The 14,726-nt window shown below is 41.4% G+C and overlaps 1 protein-coding gene across 1 annotated transcript in view; it reads left to right on the top strand.

Annotated features, from left to right (window-relative positions):
- KLHL14 (kelch like family member 14) overlaps nt 1-14,726 on the top strand; it is a 144,080-nt gene that overhangs the window by 29,360 nt on the left and 99,994 nt on the right. The window lies entirely within an intron of this gene.

The following is a 14,726-nucleotide window of genomic DNA, read 5'->3' as shown; positions in this document are numbered from 1 at the left end:
ACTAGTTTCGGATGTCAGCTCAACATCCTGTGATTCTGGGCAAATCACGTAATCTCCCCGTGCCACCCATATACTAATGTGTCCTTAACGGCGCCAGTGTTGAGGATTTTCTGCCTGTGCTGAGTACAGGCAACCACCGGCTCAACTTAAGTACTGGTTAAGACTCAGACTCTGCCACAGTTCTGGGCTGTCCGGTTTCTTAAGTAGTTGAAGAGCTCGATCAGTGCTATTTTACCACCATAGACATTGGTAACTTTTGCTTGTGGTAGGAACTTTCAAGGCATGTTCTGCTTTTGCCAGGTACTATAGTAGCATTTGTTTATATATTTAAAGTAAACTACAGACCATAACACAAACCCATACACAAAGCAACATAACAACAAACATTTGATACAGCTTTTCAGACCAAATAGTCAAAAAAGAATGGAACACAATGCAGCACAATGTAAAATCACATTCCAATAACGGCACAAAAACACAGCAGCTCAAAACACAACACAATACATCCCCATTGCCACACAATTCCACACAGCAAATGTGCACCGACGTTCTTGACACATGTTAGCACTTCCAGAATTTTTTTTCTCTGGGATTGGGGATAAAAGGTGTTTGATGCCTGAATTTCCCACCATGGACATGAAATAGCACCACGATGGTTTGTGATCTGCCCCATTTTTTTGTGTGCCCGATGCCATCCTTAACAGCACATACACCGCCGTCAGTCCAGTCTACGCAGCAGTCAGTGCGCGCTACCTGCAAACTGATTGAAAATCTTCTCTCTGTAATCTTTATAATCCATGACGACTGCACCACCCCTTTTATCAGCGTTTCTAATGACTCTGCTCCTGCCTTGTATTGTATCAAAACTGATGTTCTGAATATTAACTTTCGAGCATCCTTCATATGCTGTTGGTGTTTTGAAACAATCATTACCTCAATGTCTTGCATAATGTGTAGTTTGAAACCTTTTTTTTTTACCATAGTTGGATGAGGTTTTATTATCAGAATATAATGCTAATAAGTACACCTTATTCTTTCTCGCAAAACTGAGCACCTTTACATACTTGCCACCAAACTGCAAAGAGGTTTTTTTGCCGGCATGTTAACGGCTTCATTCTAAGTTGGGCTAAATGGTAGGAAACCGATGTTTGCGTCCAGCTTTTCATTGTGCCACCATTAAGGGTTGAGGACAAATTCTTCTCATTACGTAGCGTTAGAGTGACCATATCTTCAAGGTCCTGTCCGGAGGAAACAACGAATTGAAAACTATGTAACAACGCTCATACTGTGTGCAAATTAGTTGCAAAACCGGCTCTGTGTGTTTTTCTTCCTTTGCTCTGCAGATGTAATAATGAGGCACACAGATGCCCAAGCACAGTGCGCAAACTCAATATTTTTTAAGGGTGTCTTAGCACTAGATATGACAGGGCAACCTGGAATGTGGCCGCAAGACTTCCATAAGCATTTACACTCCACCACTTCACACCTCAAAAACTTTATTTATTACCAGGTCTGTGGACATTTGATGTGGTTTAATAGGGATGACAACAAACGGCCCAGCAGGCTTATAGTTTTCTACGGACCTTGGGCCAGATGTACAAAATCGCGTGTTTGCGATTTCCTAATAGCGAATTTTAGCGATTCGCTTTTACGAAATCGCAAACTGTGATGTCCAACAGGGTGTTCGACACTATTAGTGACTCACAGTGGGTTGATGTGGCAAATGGGCCTGTCTCAATTCATGAGGAAGGTCGCAATTTGCAACCTATTTTGAAGGACTACAATCACAGGGATAGTGGCCTGCTGTGTTCAACAGACCACCATTTCTGTGATTTCTTTTTAAATAAAGCAATGTTTTTTTGTAATGCAGCCCATTTTCCTTGAAAGGACAACGGGATGCATTTGAAAAAAAAAAATGAAAAGCAGCCTTTTCATTTTTTTAAGAGTAGGCAGTGTTGCGTCGGACCGCTGTCTACTGTTAAAAAATGTTGGCGCCCACATTCACTAAGGGGACCCCTTCCAGTTTGCGAATGGATTACCACCTATTTGAAGTTTGTTGTAACTGCAAATGTTTTGCACCTGCATTCCTGGCTACAAAACCTTCCCACATACACACTATTAGGAAGGGACACCCTTAACTCGTAATAGGTTAACATCTCGCAAAATAGGGTTGGTACATGCCAAACATTTTCCCGGTGTGGACGTTTGCAAGGGCTAAAATGCTTTGTACATCTGGCTCCTTGTTCTTAAGCACAGTGAAACATGATAAAGGATATACCTTTATAGCAGATTGTAACCACAAGTGTGTAAAATCAGCAAAATTGAGTGAATTACGAAATGAGAAGGTCAAACTGTAGCAGTACTGAGAAGTGGTGGCACTTGTCATACACGAAGCTGCATTCATGGTGGAGAAGAGGCAGCTGGTTATGTATCCAAATATGTCCTCGGATTGGTAGGCTGGGTTTCTGGTTTGAAATAAATTCATGGTCAGTGTACATAGGATGCAAGGGCATGTCTTGGAGTTTCACTGATGGGACCAACAGGGCCATGAGTTTGAAGGTTGGAAAAGTGAGTCTAAGGTTTTCATATCTTAAAAGAGCTATTGTTTTCCGACTTAAACCGGCGATCTTGAGCCCTGGTCTCTTTAAAAGATTTTTCATGGCAGTGGTATAACTGTTAAACACAGCTCTGAACTTCTTTTCTGTCATATCGTGGTTATTGGCATTGTCTTGACAAATTATGGAACACATTAGTTGTGCGGAGCTCAATCAATCAAATTAAACCGAACTTGAAACTGAAGGTTGGAGAGGACAGTCTACATTTAGACTGTAAATCCATTTCTCTACAACGTCCACTTATAGTCTGTTGTCGAGGTACTCTTCATTCTAAATAAAAGACCAGTTCTCTCTGTTATTGATCCAGAAATTCGATCATCTTGAATGAGATTGTGATTTGGGAGGTGTTCAGGGAAGTTCTACAAGAACCTCTAGATACAATAGAGTCTGTTACCACATTAGAATTGCTTCTGCATTTTACTTTAACATACACATAGCGAAAGTTGTAAAGGCGTGGGCAGTTAAACAATTATACACCTATGGTCTCTATTCAATGGTTGCAATAAACCATCTGTTTCTTCTATTACTACTAAGAGCACCATATAGACTACTGGTAAATAAAAAAATATTTTACAGATGAGCAGCATTTTCTCTGGGTCATTAGTCAGTCCACAGTTATGGGACAATGTCTACTGTTGGGTTTCTATTCTGTGGGTTTTTTTCCGGCGTTTTATATGGCACAAACTAGACCCGAAAATATCAGAGCGCTTTACATAAGCACCAGTTGTGTTACTGACAGACACATTCATTTATGCTAGGCACGGGGAGATTAAGTAATTTGCCCAGAATAACAGGATGTTGAGCGTCCGTGACGAGACTCAAACACGGTTCCCCAGCTTCGAGGTTGACCGTTCCAGCTGTTAGGACACACTGTTATACACCAATTGGACTGACCAGATGAGCTCTATGCACCCTAAATTCTCCACTGATAGCTTGGCAAAGCTCAAACCAGATGTTGGTAGAATGTCTGGGACTCGTGTTCCCTGTGACATGGTAATAGCACATAATACAGTGTCTCCACTTAGACGTACATATTTCAAATTAAACATACCTTTATCATCATCATCATTTTAACTTTATTTCGGTTTGTTAATGAACCATAAAAGTACATCGCAACTAGAAAAAAAATACATTTACAACTCAACCATGCATAGTTACATCTCGTTTTGGATATTTGCAATGATCAGTTAACGTGCGGTTTATAATATATCAATAAAAGCACTGAAACAATAAAATACAAGCTAAAAAATTTTAGGACACAAAAAAACTAGTTATTACTGAGACAGAGCAGTCTAACCACAATAAGCGGGTTTCTACAAACGAATCAGTCTTCGTCTAGTTAACCACATCGAAAACAAAAATTTAGCAATAGCAGTAACTATCAATGCATTGGTATCAGTTTTTAAAATTCTAAAATAGTCTATGTAATTCCTAAGTCCTAGATTCACACATAACTGTATGATCCATTTTTTCCTGCTAGCAGAATAGGCAGGACAGAACAAAGTCACATGGATTAAAGATTCATTTGGATCATTGCAACCTGGACAAGGGCGAGCTAAACCCAATTTCCATTTATCAGAATAGGAATAAAGGGGTAATGTACCATATCTGAACTGTAAGAACAATTTTTTTGCTAAGACAGGTTCTATAGCGTCTAATTCTTTCTCAAAGCTATAGACATTCTTGAAATCCAAAAAACTGTCAGTGAGGCTAGAGGGCCTGGCTGATCGAAGGACCTCTTCAAGGTTGTGATATTTTATAGACTCAGCCAGGGTTCTCTTTGAGATAGATTTGCATGTGTCCTTCGGGTTGGACCAGAGATTCTCCATGCCAATCTTGGACGCCTGCCCCCTTATAAAAGATAACCACTTTATCCTCCCTACACCCGGGCGAGCCATCACAATCTTTAATTCTTCTCTATAGCACTCGAGCTCCGGGACACTCCACAATCTACGCCAGTAGAGGAGCGGGCGTGAGGCAATTACTTCTGCCATTGGCCTCAGATTTATATCCAGCCTTAGTGGAATTAGGGGGGTGTTAGTAGGTAAGGAGAGAAGCTGTCTAATAAATTTATTCTCTGTTATACTAATCTCATTCGCTGGACAATGGCCCCAGAGTTCTGCCCCGTATAGGGTGGAAGATCTGGTTTGTACCTTGTATATTTCCAGCGGTACACTGACTAGCTTGTGAACACAGGATTTCTGTACTTTAAGAATACCCCCCATAGACTGGGAAAGGGTTAAATTAGCCTTAGTCATTTGGGTTTCCCAACTCATTCTATCATTTAAGGTCAGGTCTAGATAAGTAAAATTATTTACCCTTTCCAGGGCTCGTCCATCCATAGTTGGACAAGGGCAATTAGTTGCAGTGCCATTAAACACCATGTACTTTGTTTTGTCTATATTAATTACCAGGTTCCTGTCCCTACAGAATTTGGTAAATTGGTCTAACACCCGCTGCATCCCCATAGATGTTTTTGAGAGCAGCAGGGTGTCATCCGCAAACATGAGTGCAGGAAATTTGCCACCAGCTAGGTTAGGAGCGTCGCTGTTTTGTACACTAGTTAAGTCATCGACGAGGCCATTTAAAAAAAGGGAAAATAGCGTAGGGGCCAGTACGCATCCCTGCCTAACTCCCTTCTCAATGGGAAAATCTCTTGTTAGCTGGCCGTTTTTGCCATAGCGAACCTTTGCATAGGTTCCTTCGTGGAGTCTTTTGAATTGGAGACATAAATAGGGTGGTATCCCCATCGTTGTTAATATGCTCCAAAGTTGGTTTCTGTCCACCATGTCAAATGCGGATTTTAGGTCCACAAATGTCAGGTAGAGGCTCCCCCCATCCATCACCACGTGCTTCCAGTAAAGAACCTGGAGCTGTAATAATTGGTCAATGGTCGATGTTTTAGCTTGCAAGTGGGAGAGGATGTTATTCTCGCTAATCCAATCTTGCAAGCGTTGCAAAAGCAGTTTGGCGTAGATTTTTTGGGTAACGTCAATTAGACTAATTGGTCTATAGTTTGACGGGGCCAGCGGAGATCCCTTTTTATAAATCGGAATAATTTCGGCCCCCAGCCATGTGCTTGGAGGCTCTTGACCGTCAAGAATGGCATTAAATATGACGGTCAAGTAGGGGACCCAGATCTTCGGCTCATCTCTAAAAAGATCACCAGGGATCTTGTCCAACCCAGGGGCCTTATTACATTTTAATCCTTGGACTGCAAGAGTAACTTCCGACATAGTAAAGGGAGGGGAGGGGCATTCTAGGCCTGATCTCAAAGGCGTTATAAGTAACGCATTATAGGGGGAAGGGGTATTAGAATAGAGATCACCAAAGTAAGCACACCAGGCTTCCTCGGCAATATTGGGATCAATCTTTACCTTCCCTTCTGGCTTCCCAGTATGGACCAAGTTCCAAAAAGTTCGGGCGTCTTTCGCTATTAGTGCTTGTTTAATGGCCTTCCATTTCTCTGTTTCCCATTCAGATTTTGCATGAGAAAGGAGGTTCTTATAAAAGTTCCTTGCAGCCATAATGTTAGCCCTATGGCCTGATTTAATGGCAAAAATTAAGGTGGTCTTCGCCTTCCTACAGGACTGGTTGTACCAGGGATTTGTGGCACATGCCTGTCGATTGTTATGTTTTACCGGTTTAGAGAAGCTAGCTGCTAAGGTCAACATTAATTCTTTGTGTATAGCTAAACATTTAACATCATTATCAGGATTAAAGGCGTTTTCATGCAATATATTTAGACGCTCAAGCTGGGGAATGACACTTTTATACAGTGATGCCAGGTTGTCTGGCGACGACTTGATAGTAGACCATCGAATTTTTATACCACCCTGTGTGATCCTAATCGCACTGGAGACCAAGTCGACCTCTTGATGCTCCCCGTCGTGATTTGGCACATCCAGTTCTGCTACCAAGGGGTTGTGGTCACTTTCCACGCGATCAGCTACGTGGAAACATCGAATCAGGTGCCATACAGACATACTAACCAACAGATAATCTATTGTTGACGAATGGCCCATTCCATTATAAGTACTCTTCCCTGGGCTATCCCCAGGAAAGCGGCCGTTGCAGGCTCTAAGTGAGAATGTATATGTCAGTGTGGTGAGCTGCATGGCCATGGGAGTCCAGTTTTAAACTGGGTAGATATTTGGGGGTGGAATCCGGCAGGCGTCATCCTCATCTGATGTTAACTGTGAGACACCCCGAGTGGTTCATAATGACAATTAAAGTCCCCCCCTATTATCACCTTGGTATCAATTGAGAAGCTGTTTAATAGGGCAGTTAGGGACTCTAGGGTATGAGAAACCGTACCACCCAAAACCGGACGTAGATAGATATTGATGATTGCTATTTTGGGTGTGTTTCTGCGGGTTAGGAGAATACACAAAATATCACAAGAATTGGTGTTAATTCTTTTGACCGAAAACCCAAGGTGGACAGCCACCCATATGATCAATCCACCAGATGGTCTGCCCCTAAGACCTTTAGTTGCAGGCTCGGCATAAGTTACAAAACCCAATCTATGCTGAATAGTCCTGGCCCATGTCTCTTGGAATATACAGATACCATGGTTATCCACATAGTCACACCACTCCATGTTCTCTAACTTTACCACCAAACCCGCCACATTCCATGATAGCAGCAATAAATTCTTATTATTGGAACGCAGTTGATCAGCTGGGTTGTCTGGAAGTATAACAATTTCCACATTAGGATCACCCACTTCGGGACTCGTCTGTTTCTTCGGGATCTCATGGTTAGTTACAATGCAGTTGTCATCATCTGTGCTAGAGGGGGAACTACCACGTTGGGAGAATGTAAATTTGTAGCTTGTCCCACTCTGAGTGTTCTCCTCTAATAGACCCCCACCACCAACACCAAAGTCTTTGACAGGGGGGGCAGCCTTAGCTAGAAGTCAATCGCAGCCATCAAGACCAGATATGGCTCCATATCTATTCGAGGTTTCCAGTGGAGTACCTTTATTTAGTGAAGAAAATATGGAACCGTTAAAAGTACTGCACTCCAAATAAACCAGAGGTTATTTCATAGTATTATTTTAGTGTTTATGTAGGAATATGATAGGGTTGTTTTACCATTAGAATCTATGGGCAATGTTATGTTCATCAGCATCAAATGAATTGCTTATTAGCAAAAATCATTAGATTACATAAATATATAAGGTATCTGCCAACCTATTGCAAACACAAGGCACTCACAAAAATAGTTCTACAATGTACATATGCAGACAAGGGCTTTTTAACGTTCTAATAGTACTCATTTGACTTGACTAAAATACTTTACGAATCTGGCAAACAACTGTGGTTAGGGGGAATTTAAGCACACAAGATGTTATGCCCCATCTTGTATTAAAATTTGATTTCACATTTTTCATTACTGAGTACTGGACAAATGTAGAGTATATAGCTTAGTAGTGTTTCCTTGTATTTATTTCAAAGCCTGCACGTCTCAGTTTTCTACCTCTAATTCCCATGGAGAACTGATTTCCAGAATATTGAATTGCACACACCTTAGTTTTAGAAACCCAAGTCTGTGATCTTGTAAAAGTGAACCCTAAATCAGTTTGCTTGCATTTCTTGAATTCAGAAATATCTTAGAAATAAGAATGCATTTCAGGTTGTTGTTTAACATTGACCTTGAAATATAAATGAGGGATTTGTGACTCAGACGTTATCCTTACCCTGGAGAACATAAGAGCACCAAGTACATTTAATGTATCACAATGTGAGTGTTTCATCGCTGCCTTGTGTTAGGTGAAGTAAGACGATGGAGGTAATTTCCTATATCCTTAGTAGATTCTCTACTAATACACAGTATTTCTTACAAATTTCATAAAGTTAGTTTTAGCTGTTGACATGCGGATTGCTTGCATAATACCTTTTAGAGAAAGCAGCTAGTAGACATCCTTCCTATGCATTGTGTTATCATAATATAACTTTGTAGCCTGCCGTAGTGGTCTATACCGCCATTAAAGTCCCACTCCATTGTTAAAGGCCCGAGACGAAGGAGAGGGCCTTTAACAACAGAGCAAGACTTTAATGCCAGTATAGGCCGGCTGGCTACAGAGGGTTATAAGGCTATAAGAGCATTCCACCACTAGGAATTTAAATGCCCTCAGGCTTTTTGAGGCCTTTGTTCACAACAACAGCTGTGAAGAAGAACATTGGAATGTTGGAGCTCCGGGCTTCTACCGGCCATTAGAAGCCCGGAGCACTCCATTGTTTTCAATTCAGTTGCCAACATTCCAATGTTCTAATGATGATGAGACACAATAGAGATTTGAAGCCCTTTGCCTTGGGGCGGTACAGCCTACACTACAAGGATCTCTTTAATTGTATTCACAATCTTATGCTAAGTGAATTTTCTATGCTTTCTATTTTAAGGCGAGGGTGAGTGGGGCGGTGTTGCGTGATAAGGAGGAGGGGCAGATGAAGGAGAGGAGAATTTGGTAAAGAGTTGTAATAACTTTTAAAGAGGAATTGGGTAAGAGCAGTCAAAGACTGCAGCATCTATAGGATATAAAACTCTAGGAAGTCAAACTTTGATGTAATCAAATATTCTGCATGATATGTTTTGATGTTTGACCTTATTAGACACAGTTTTAAAAGTGCTAAACTATAGGAAAAACACTCAGTACAACTCAGTTGTGTTGCTAAATATGTTTACTTGCTAACGTTTTGGAGAGAAAACACGAAAATGATTGGAGCTGGTAAGTGGCAGAAACTAGATGTGAATTCTTCAATTGTCTCTTTCCAGATAGACCCATTTTTTAAAAAAGCATTGGAAAAGTCAATAAGTGTCAATTCACTTTGGCATTCGGTGTGGTGGGTACCCAATGGGTCAGTGGGAATGGGTAGCAGGGGGTGGGTAAGTTGTGGTAATTGGGTGAACAGGTGGGTAATGGGACCACAAAAAAAGCACTAAGAAGCAGCCACTGCTGGCAGATTCATTGCAATTCTTTTTCTGGAATGGTGAAAAGAAACATGGACGGAGGGAGGAATGGAGGGTGTTGGGCAGAGAAAAAACAGCGGCAAATAGTAGGGGTGAGAAGAAACAGGATGGGGTGGATGGGGGAAGATAAAGAAAGTGCTATGACGCAGCCAGTGTTTACCACATAAAAAAAGAAACCGTACCTGAATCTTAGTGCATGTAGGGGATGGCCAGCAGAGGGACACAAATTAAATGTATTTAATCTGTGCTTGGTCCATGTGTCGCCAAAAGAAAAGGAAGTGACACATGACAAGTGTAGCCCAATTAGAAGTCAGCAAAGAAGAGTGACAACGCTGCAAATGAATGGAAAGTAATGGGCTGGTTCCACGCTCATTATAGAATACAGGAGTCTTGCAAGCTAGAGATCATGTGTAGAACATGTTCATGCAGGTGAGATCTAAAAATGCAAGACAAAAACACCAGGGAGCCAAATATAGATGCCACATTCAGCTTGACTCTGTCCTATCTTTACCCACTATAAACATTACACTAGATTCCAGGTTACCGGTTGAGGACTTAACTCAGCTGCAGGGTTCATGTTTATTTACGCTGTCACTTCCGCCTTTTTCTTTAACTTTAGGACTCTGCGTGTTCTTCCGTATGTGAATATACTGTGATGTTTACTCATTGCTATTGTGGGTAGACATATTTCCTATGGATTCATCTAGCATAGTGCAAACAACAATTAGTCAAGCAAAGATTTTGCTCCATGGATAATCATGTGATTTTCAAGGACAGCAGAATAGAGTATCTTTGTCCCAGGATACCTGTTCGTATGGCACACTGTAATCACAAAAGAAGACTATACACTAGTGTGCCGATTTACTCCTACATAATATTACATCTGTATGGTGGAACAGAATAAGGCACTAAATCTGCTCCCTCAGGCAGGGATAGGCCCTTCCAGGACAGGGAAGCCCTGGAAAGTTGTTGAACCCCCAACAAACTCCTAAGCTTGTGGGCACTCGCAAACCTTTCCTAGGCATATTCTTAACCTGTATACAGAAGGAGATTCATTCAGATTAAGGGGAAATGGAGATCCATATTCAAACCGTAAATGGGGAGAGAATACACCTAAAATTGGTATGGGTGTGGAGGAAGCGTTATCTGCTTAGGGAGAAATATTTTCTCTAAGGACTGAAAATTGGCATGTAGAATAACATTTAGTTTTCACAGTTACCGAGTTGTAAGTTTACACTATGTAAAACCATGCATGCAAAAAGATGCCCACATAGGCTTAAGTGGGAATTTATAAATTAATTTTGGAACTCTACTTGGGAAACTGCAACAGTTGCATATTTTGTGATTTCAAGAAAAAGGTAAACTCACTCCAACAGCATGAATAAATGTATGGGAATAGATTTGCATTTTTCTTTTTGAATCGGGTCACAAATATTTTAGACCGTGTATGTGACTATTAAATCCACACCCAATATATTCCAAACTTGGGCCCAGATTTACTAACGTTTTTTGCTGGGTTTGCGACACAAAAGTGAGGCAAACCCCATGCACAGATTAGGGTTGGGATTTACTATCGCACGTAAACCAGGATTTGTGTTGGAAAGTATCCCAAAATGAAGCAAAGTTGCTCTATGTGCTACTTTGCCACAAGGAGGGCTTGGGGGGGGGAGTTCCGTGGGTGGTACCTGGGCAGTCCAATCCTACCCCCCATTAGTTCTGCTTTAAATCCCTATCTACAAACATTTGTTGAAAGGGATTTGTGCTAAAACCTTACACCTCCTCGAGGTAAGCATAACAAGGAGAAATCTTTCATTTCTTTTCTTCTTATTTTCCGAATTTTACATGTGTCTAGCATTATACAACCCACAAAAAAACTGGGGAAAGCTTTAAGGGATAGTTTATTTATTGGAAATGTCTCCCTCCAATGCAAAGCTACGCTTTAGAGAGCACACACATCCTTGCACTATTGCAAAAGAGTGTTTGCGGTGTATCATGGGTTAGGCCTGTTGGACAACATACCTGCACTCACACCATCAGCCACCAGCCACACCGCCACCATTACACATGGGAATTATCACTAGACTAAACATATTCTTACCTGGTCATAATGATCTTTAACCAAAGATATGACACGAGGGTCACCAGTTTTTTTGTGTTATTTGTGGTCATTCAAGGGAGTACATTGCTGCTGAAAATACGCTGCCCATGTTAACTGTAATTCACGCGACAGAAGTTACTGTTATGATGACTGTATGTTTCTGCTGTTTGCAACATGCAAGAATTTTTATTTTTTTTATATATATTTTTTTTAAAAAAGTGTCAGCGGTTGCACATGGCAGCCAAAAGTATGCCTATGCTGGGAAAGAGAAAATATATTAGAAAAAATGCACCATATATAGTAAATATGGTGCATTTTTCTCTCTTTGATCCTTGGCAGCGCAGTAACTCTAGTTGCTTCCCTGAGGGGCGTCAAATATTTGTAAATATGGGCCTATGTGCCTTAGAACAGATTCATAAACAACACCCTCATGAGTTACCAGCACAATGGTACCGACTGGAACAGTGACCATTAAATATAAACCTGGGATTTAGTTCTGACCCATGACCTCTTAATCTAATACGGATTCTTAGATCTTATCTTTGGTTTATTAGTTTATTCCCATGATCTGCCCAAAAAACATTTGAACCTCAGGCCTATTGAACAGAGGCAGAAACTTTATAATTTCACTCTGCCAACCAATTTACCAGTCCAGCAAAAAGGGGAAGATTTGGAAGAAAAGACTTCCAGAACTATATCGAGAACAATAAAAGCACAAACCCCATGAACGCATTAGCCTAAAGAATATCTAGCTTTTTACAGTTTAAAATAATCCACATGCAACAGATGTACCAAACAGTTTTTCTCAAAGTTCAGAATATTTGTACAGCCACTTTGCTGTGTTCTTGAAGAGTTAATAACAAGATGTAGTGTAGCCATCTGGGGCCATCCAACTTTGCACCTCCCACAGGCATGGATAGGGTTTTAGGAACCATTGGGCAGGCAGAAGGCCAACTGTCAACACAGTAAGAGCGGAAATGACGTTGTAGGTAGTGTTGGGAGGCAAATGTGGATTAGCATAGGGGCGGGATGAGCAGCAAAAGACCCTGCAGTGCACTGTGGTTGCTGGTGTAAATCATTGTGTCTGATACATAATGTAGAATGGAATATTTTTTAGTGTTTGATCACACTTATAGACCCACTGTGGTCATTGCTGTCATTTGATCAGATTGATAAGTAGATTATTTTATCTAGCACATAAATGAGAGCCCTTGACACGTTTTTAGACTATCTATTAACTTTGTGTATCTCGCTTTTCACAGAAATATGACCTCACTTGGGTGTGCATCACACTGTTATGTCATTAATAACTCTTGCGCCTCAAGTACAAGTATTCAAGATATCTAGTGTTGCCCTAATATGGTAACCTCTGATGATCATTGCGAAGTTCCTCGGATACACAGTTGATGGGGTATTAAAAGTTTCAAAGCTAGTCGGCTCGAAAATCTACATATTTTTTAACTGTTGGTAGCCATACAGTGCACAGTTTCCTGTAGTTAAGAAAAAACATGGTTTGCAACAGTGAGGAAAGTTTCCATCTAACACAGGGGGGCGCAAGATTTGATAGAGGTCGGAACTAATGCCACATGGCAGCCCTTTGTCCTGTTCCTGGCTCTGATTCCGCACACTCCTGCTCAAAGCTCATCCGCACACCACTCCCTGACTTACTTACACCCATGTTTGGTGGACATTATACGTCCCATGTGTCAGCATGATTTTTCCATGAAGTTCAATATTTAAATGCAGGCTTTTCTTTTTACAGCACAGAAGATGCAGTTCCATATAATCAATTTAGAAATGTTTCTTCATTCTTTCAAGTAGCTGTATTGCAGTTTATATTCTAGATACACACCCAGCACGGTAGCACTTCTACAGCAAGGCCCAATCCCACATTGTCACGTCATCCTCCCCTGGCACCGACCGGTGATAGAGGGACGGTCCTTCTTCCAAAATCACAGTTTCTTCCTCCAGGATGTCCACCAAGCAACATCATGGAGCAGAGAAAGGTCTTGGGGAGGCTAGTTAACATGGTCAGGTGTCACAAAAAACGGCAGCTACTAATTAAAGGCTGAAAATTGCTAGTCTGAAAAAAGGCTACCCATATTGAATACCAAATTATATATACAGATATGATAAGTGACGCCAGATCAACATATTGTGTACTACATATGTTGGACAAAGTTTGAACTGAATGTCTTATGTCTTTTAAATATTGTGCTACAAACGTTTTGGAGCTCAGAGCTTTTATAATAGTGCTATACTCTGGCAGAGTTGTCACTGAAAGTACTGAGTGTGACTGGGGTCTCACGGCCTACCCGTTTGAGTCACAGGTCTACGACAGCCATTAGCGTCGTGAACAGGAGGGCATTCATTAGGTCTGGCGTTAGAGGCTGGGACGCACATTAAGCTGCCTGCGAGACATGGCGCTCATCTACTCCGGAACTGCCAGGCAGATTGGGAATTGCTGTCACGGTTAATGGCGGCGGATTTCCAGCTCATGAGGAGTGGGCAGTCTCTCCTTACAGAAGGTGCCCCCGGGGAAAATGGGGCGAAAGTAAAACACGGGCAAGGAATTTAGAGTGACTTTTCACAGCTGAGTGGGTCCACACGGCCTTATGAGTGCCTCACATTGGCAGGTCCCAACTCTGGGGAGGGTCTAAGCAACAGTACGGTCTCCGCGTGCTCATGGTGCTGAGGCAGCCGCCAAGGCGCGGGTCAAGAATGCCAAGGGAGGGTAAGGAGCTGTGTTAAAAATAGGGGAACCGTGATAAATTAACAAAATGGCAGAAGTGCATGCATGTAGACCTTAATCTGCAAGTTTTATCACACACTTACTATTCATGCATGTGCACTTCATTGTCTGAGGAGGGAGTTGGCTCTCACACGCGACGTATAACCTTAATTCTTTCAAGGTTCTTTGAGTGTAGAATGGCTCATAATAATGATTTTGACTAATAAGATTTTTGACATGCAACTGTAATGCTTAACCTTACTACAACTCCAGAGTATTTCATGTGTAGTCAACTGTAAAAAAAAGG

Source organism: Lissotriton vulgaris, chromosome 4_1 (genome assembly GCF_964263255.1).
Source record: "Lissotriton vulgaris chromosome 4_1, aLisVul1.2, whole genome shotgun sequence".
NCBI lineage: Eukaryota > Metazoa > Chordata > Amphibia > Caudata > Salamandridae > Lissotriton > Lissotriton vulgaris.
The sequence above is the reverse complement of the archived record's forward strand: the minus strand, read 5'-3'. Positions and strand labels throughout refer to the sequence as shown.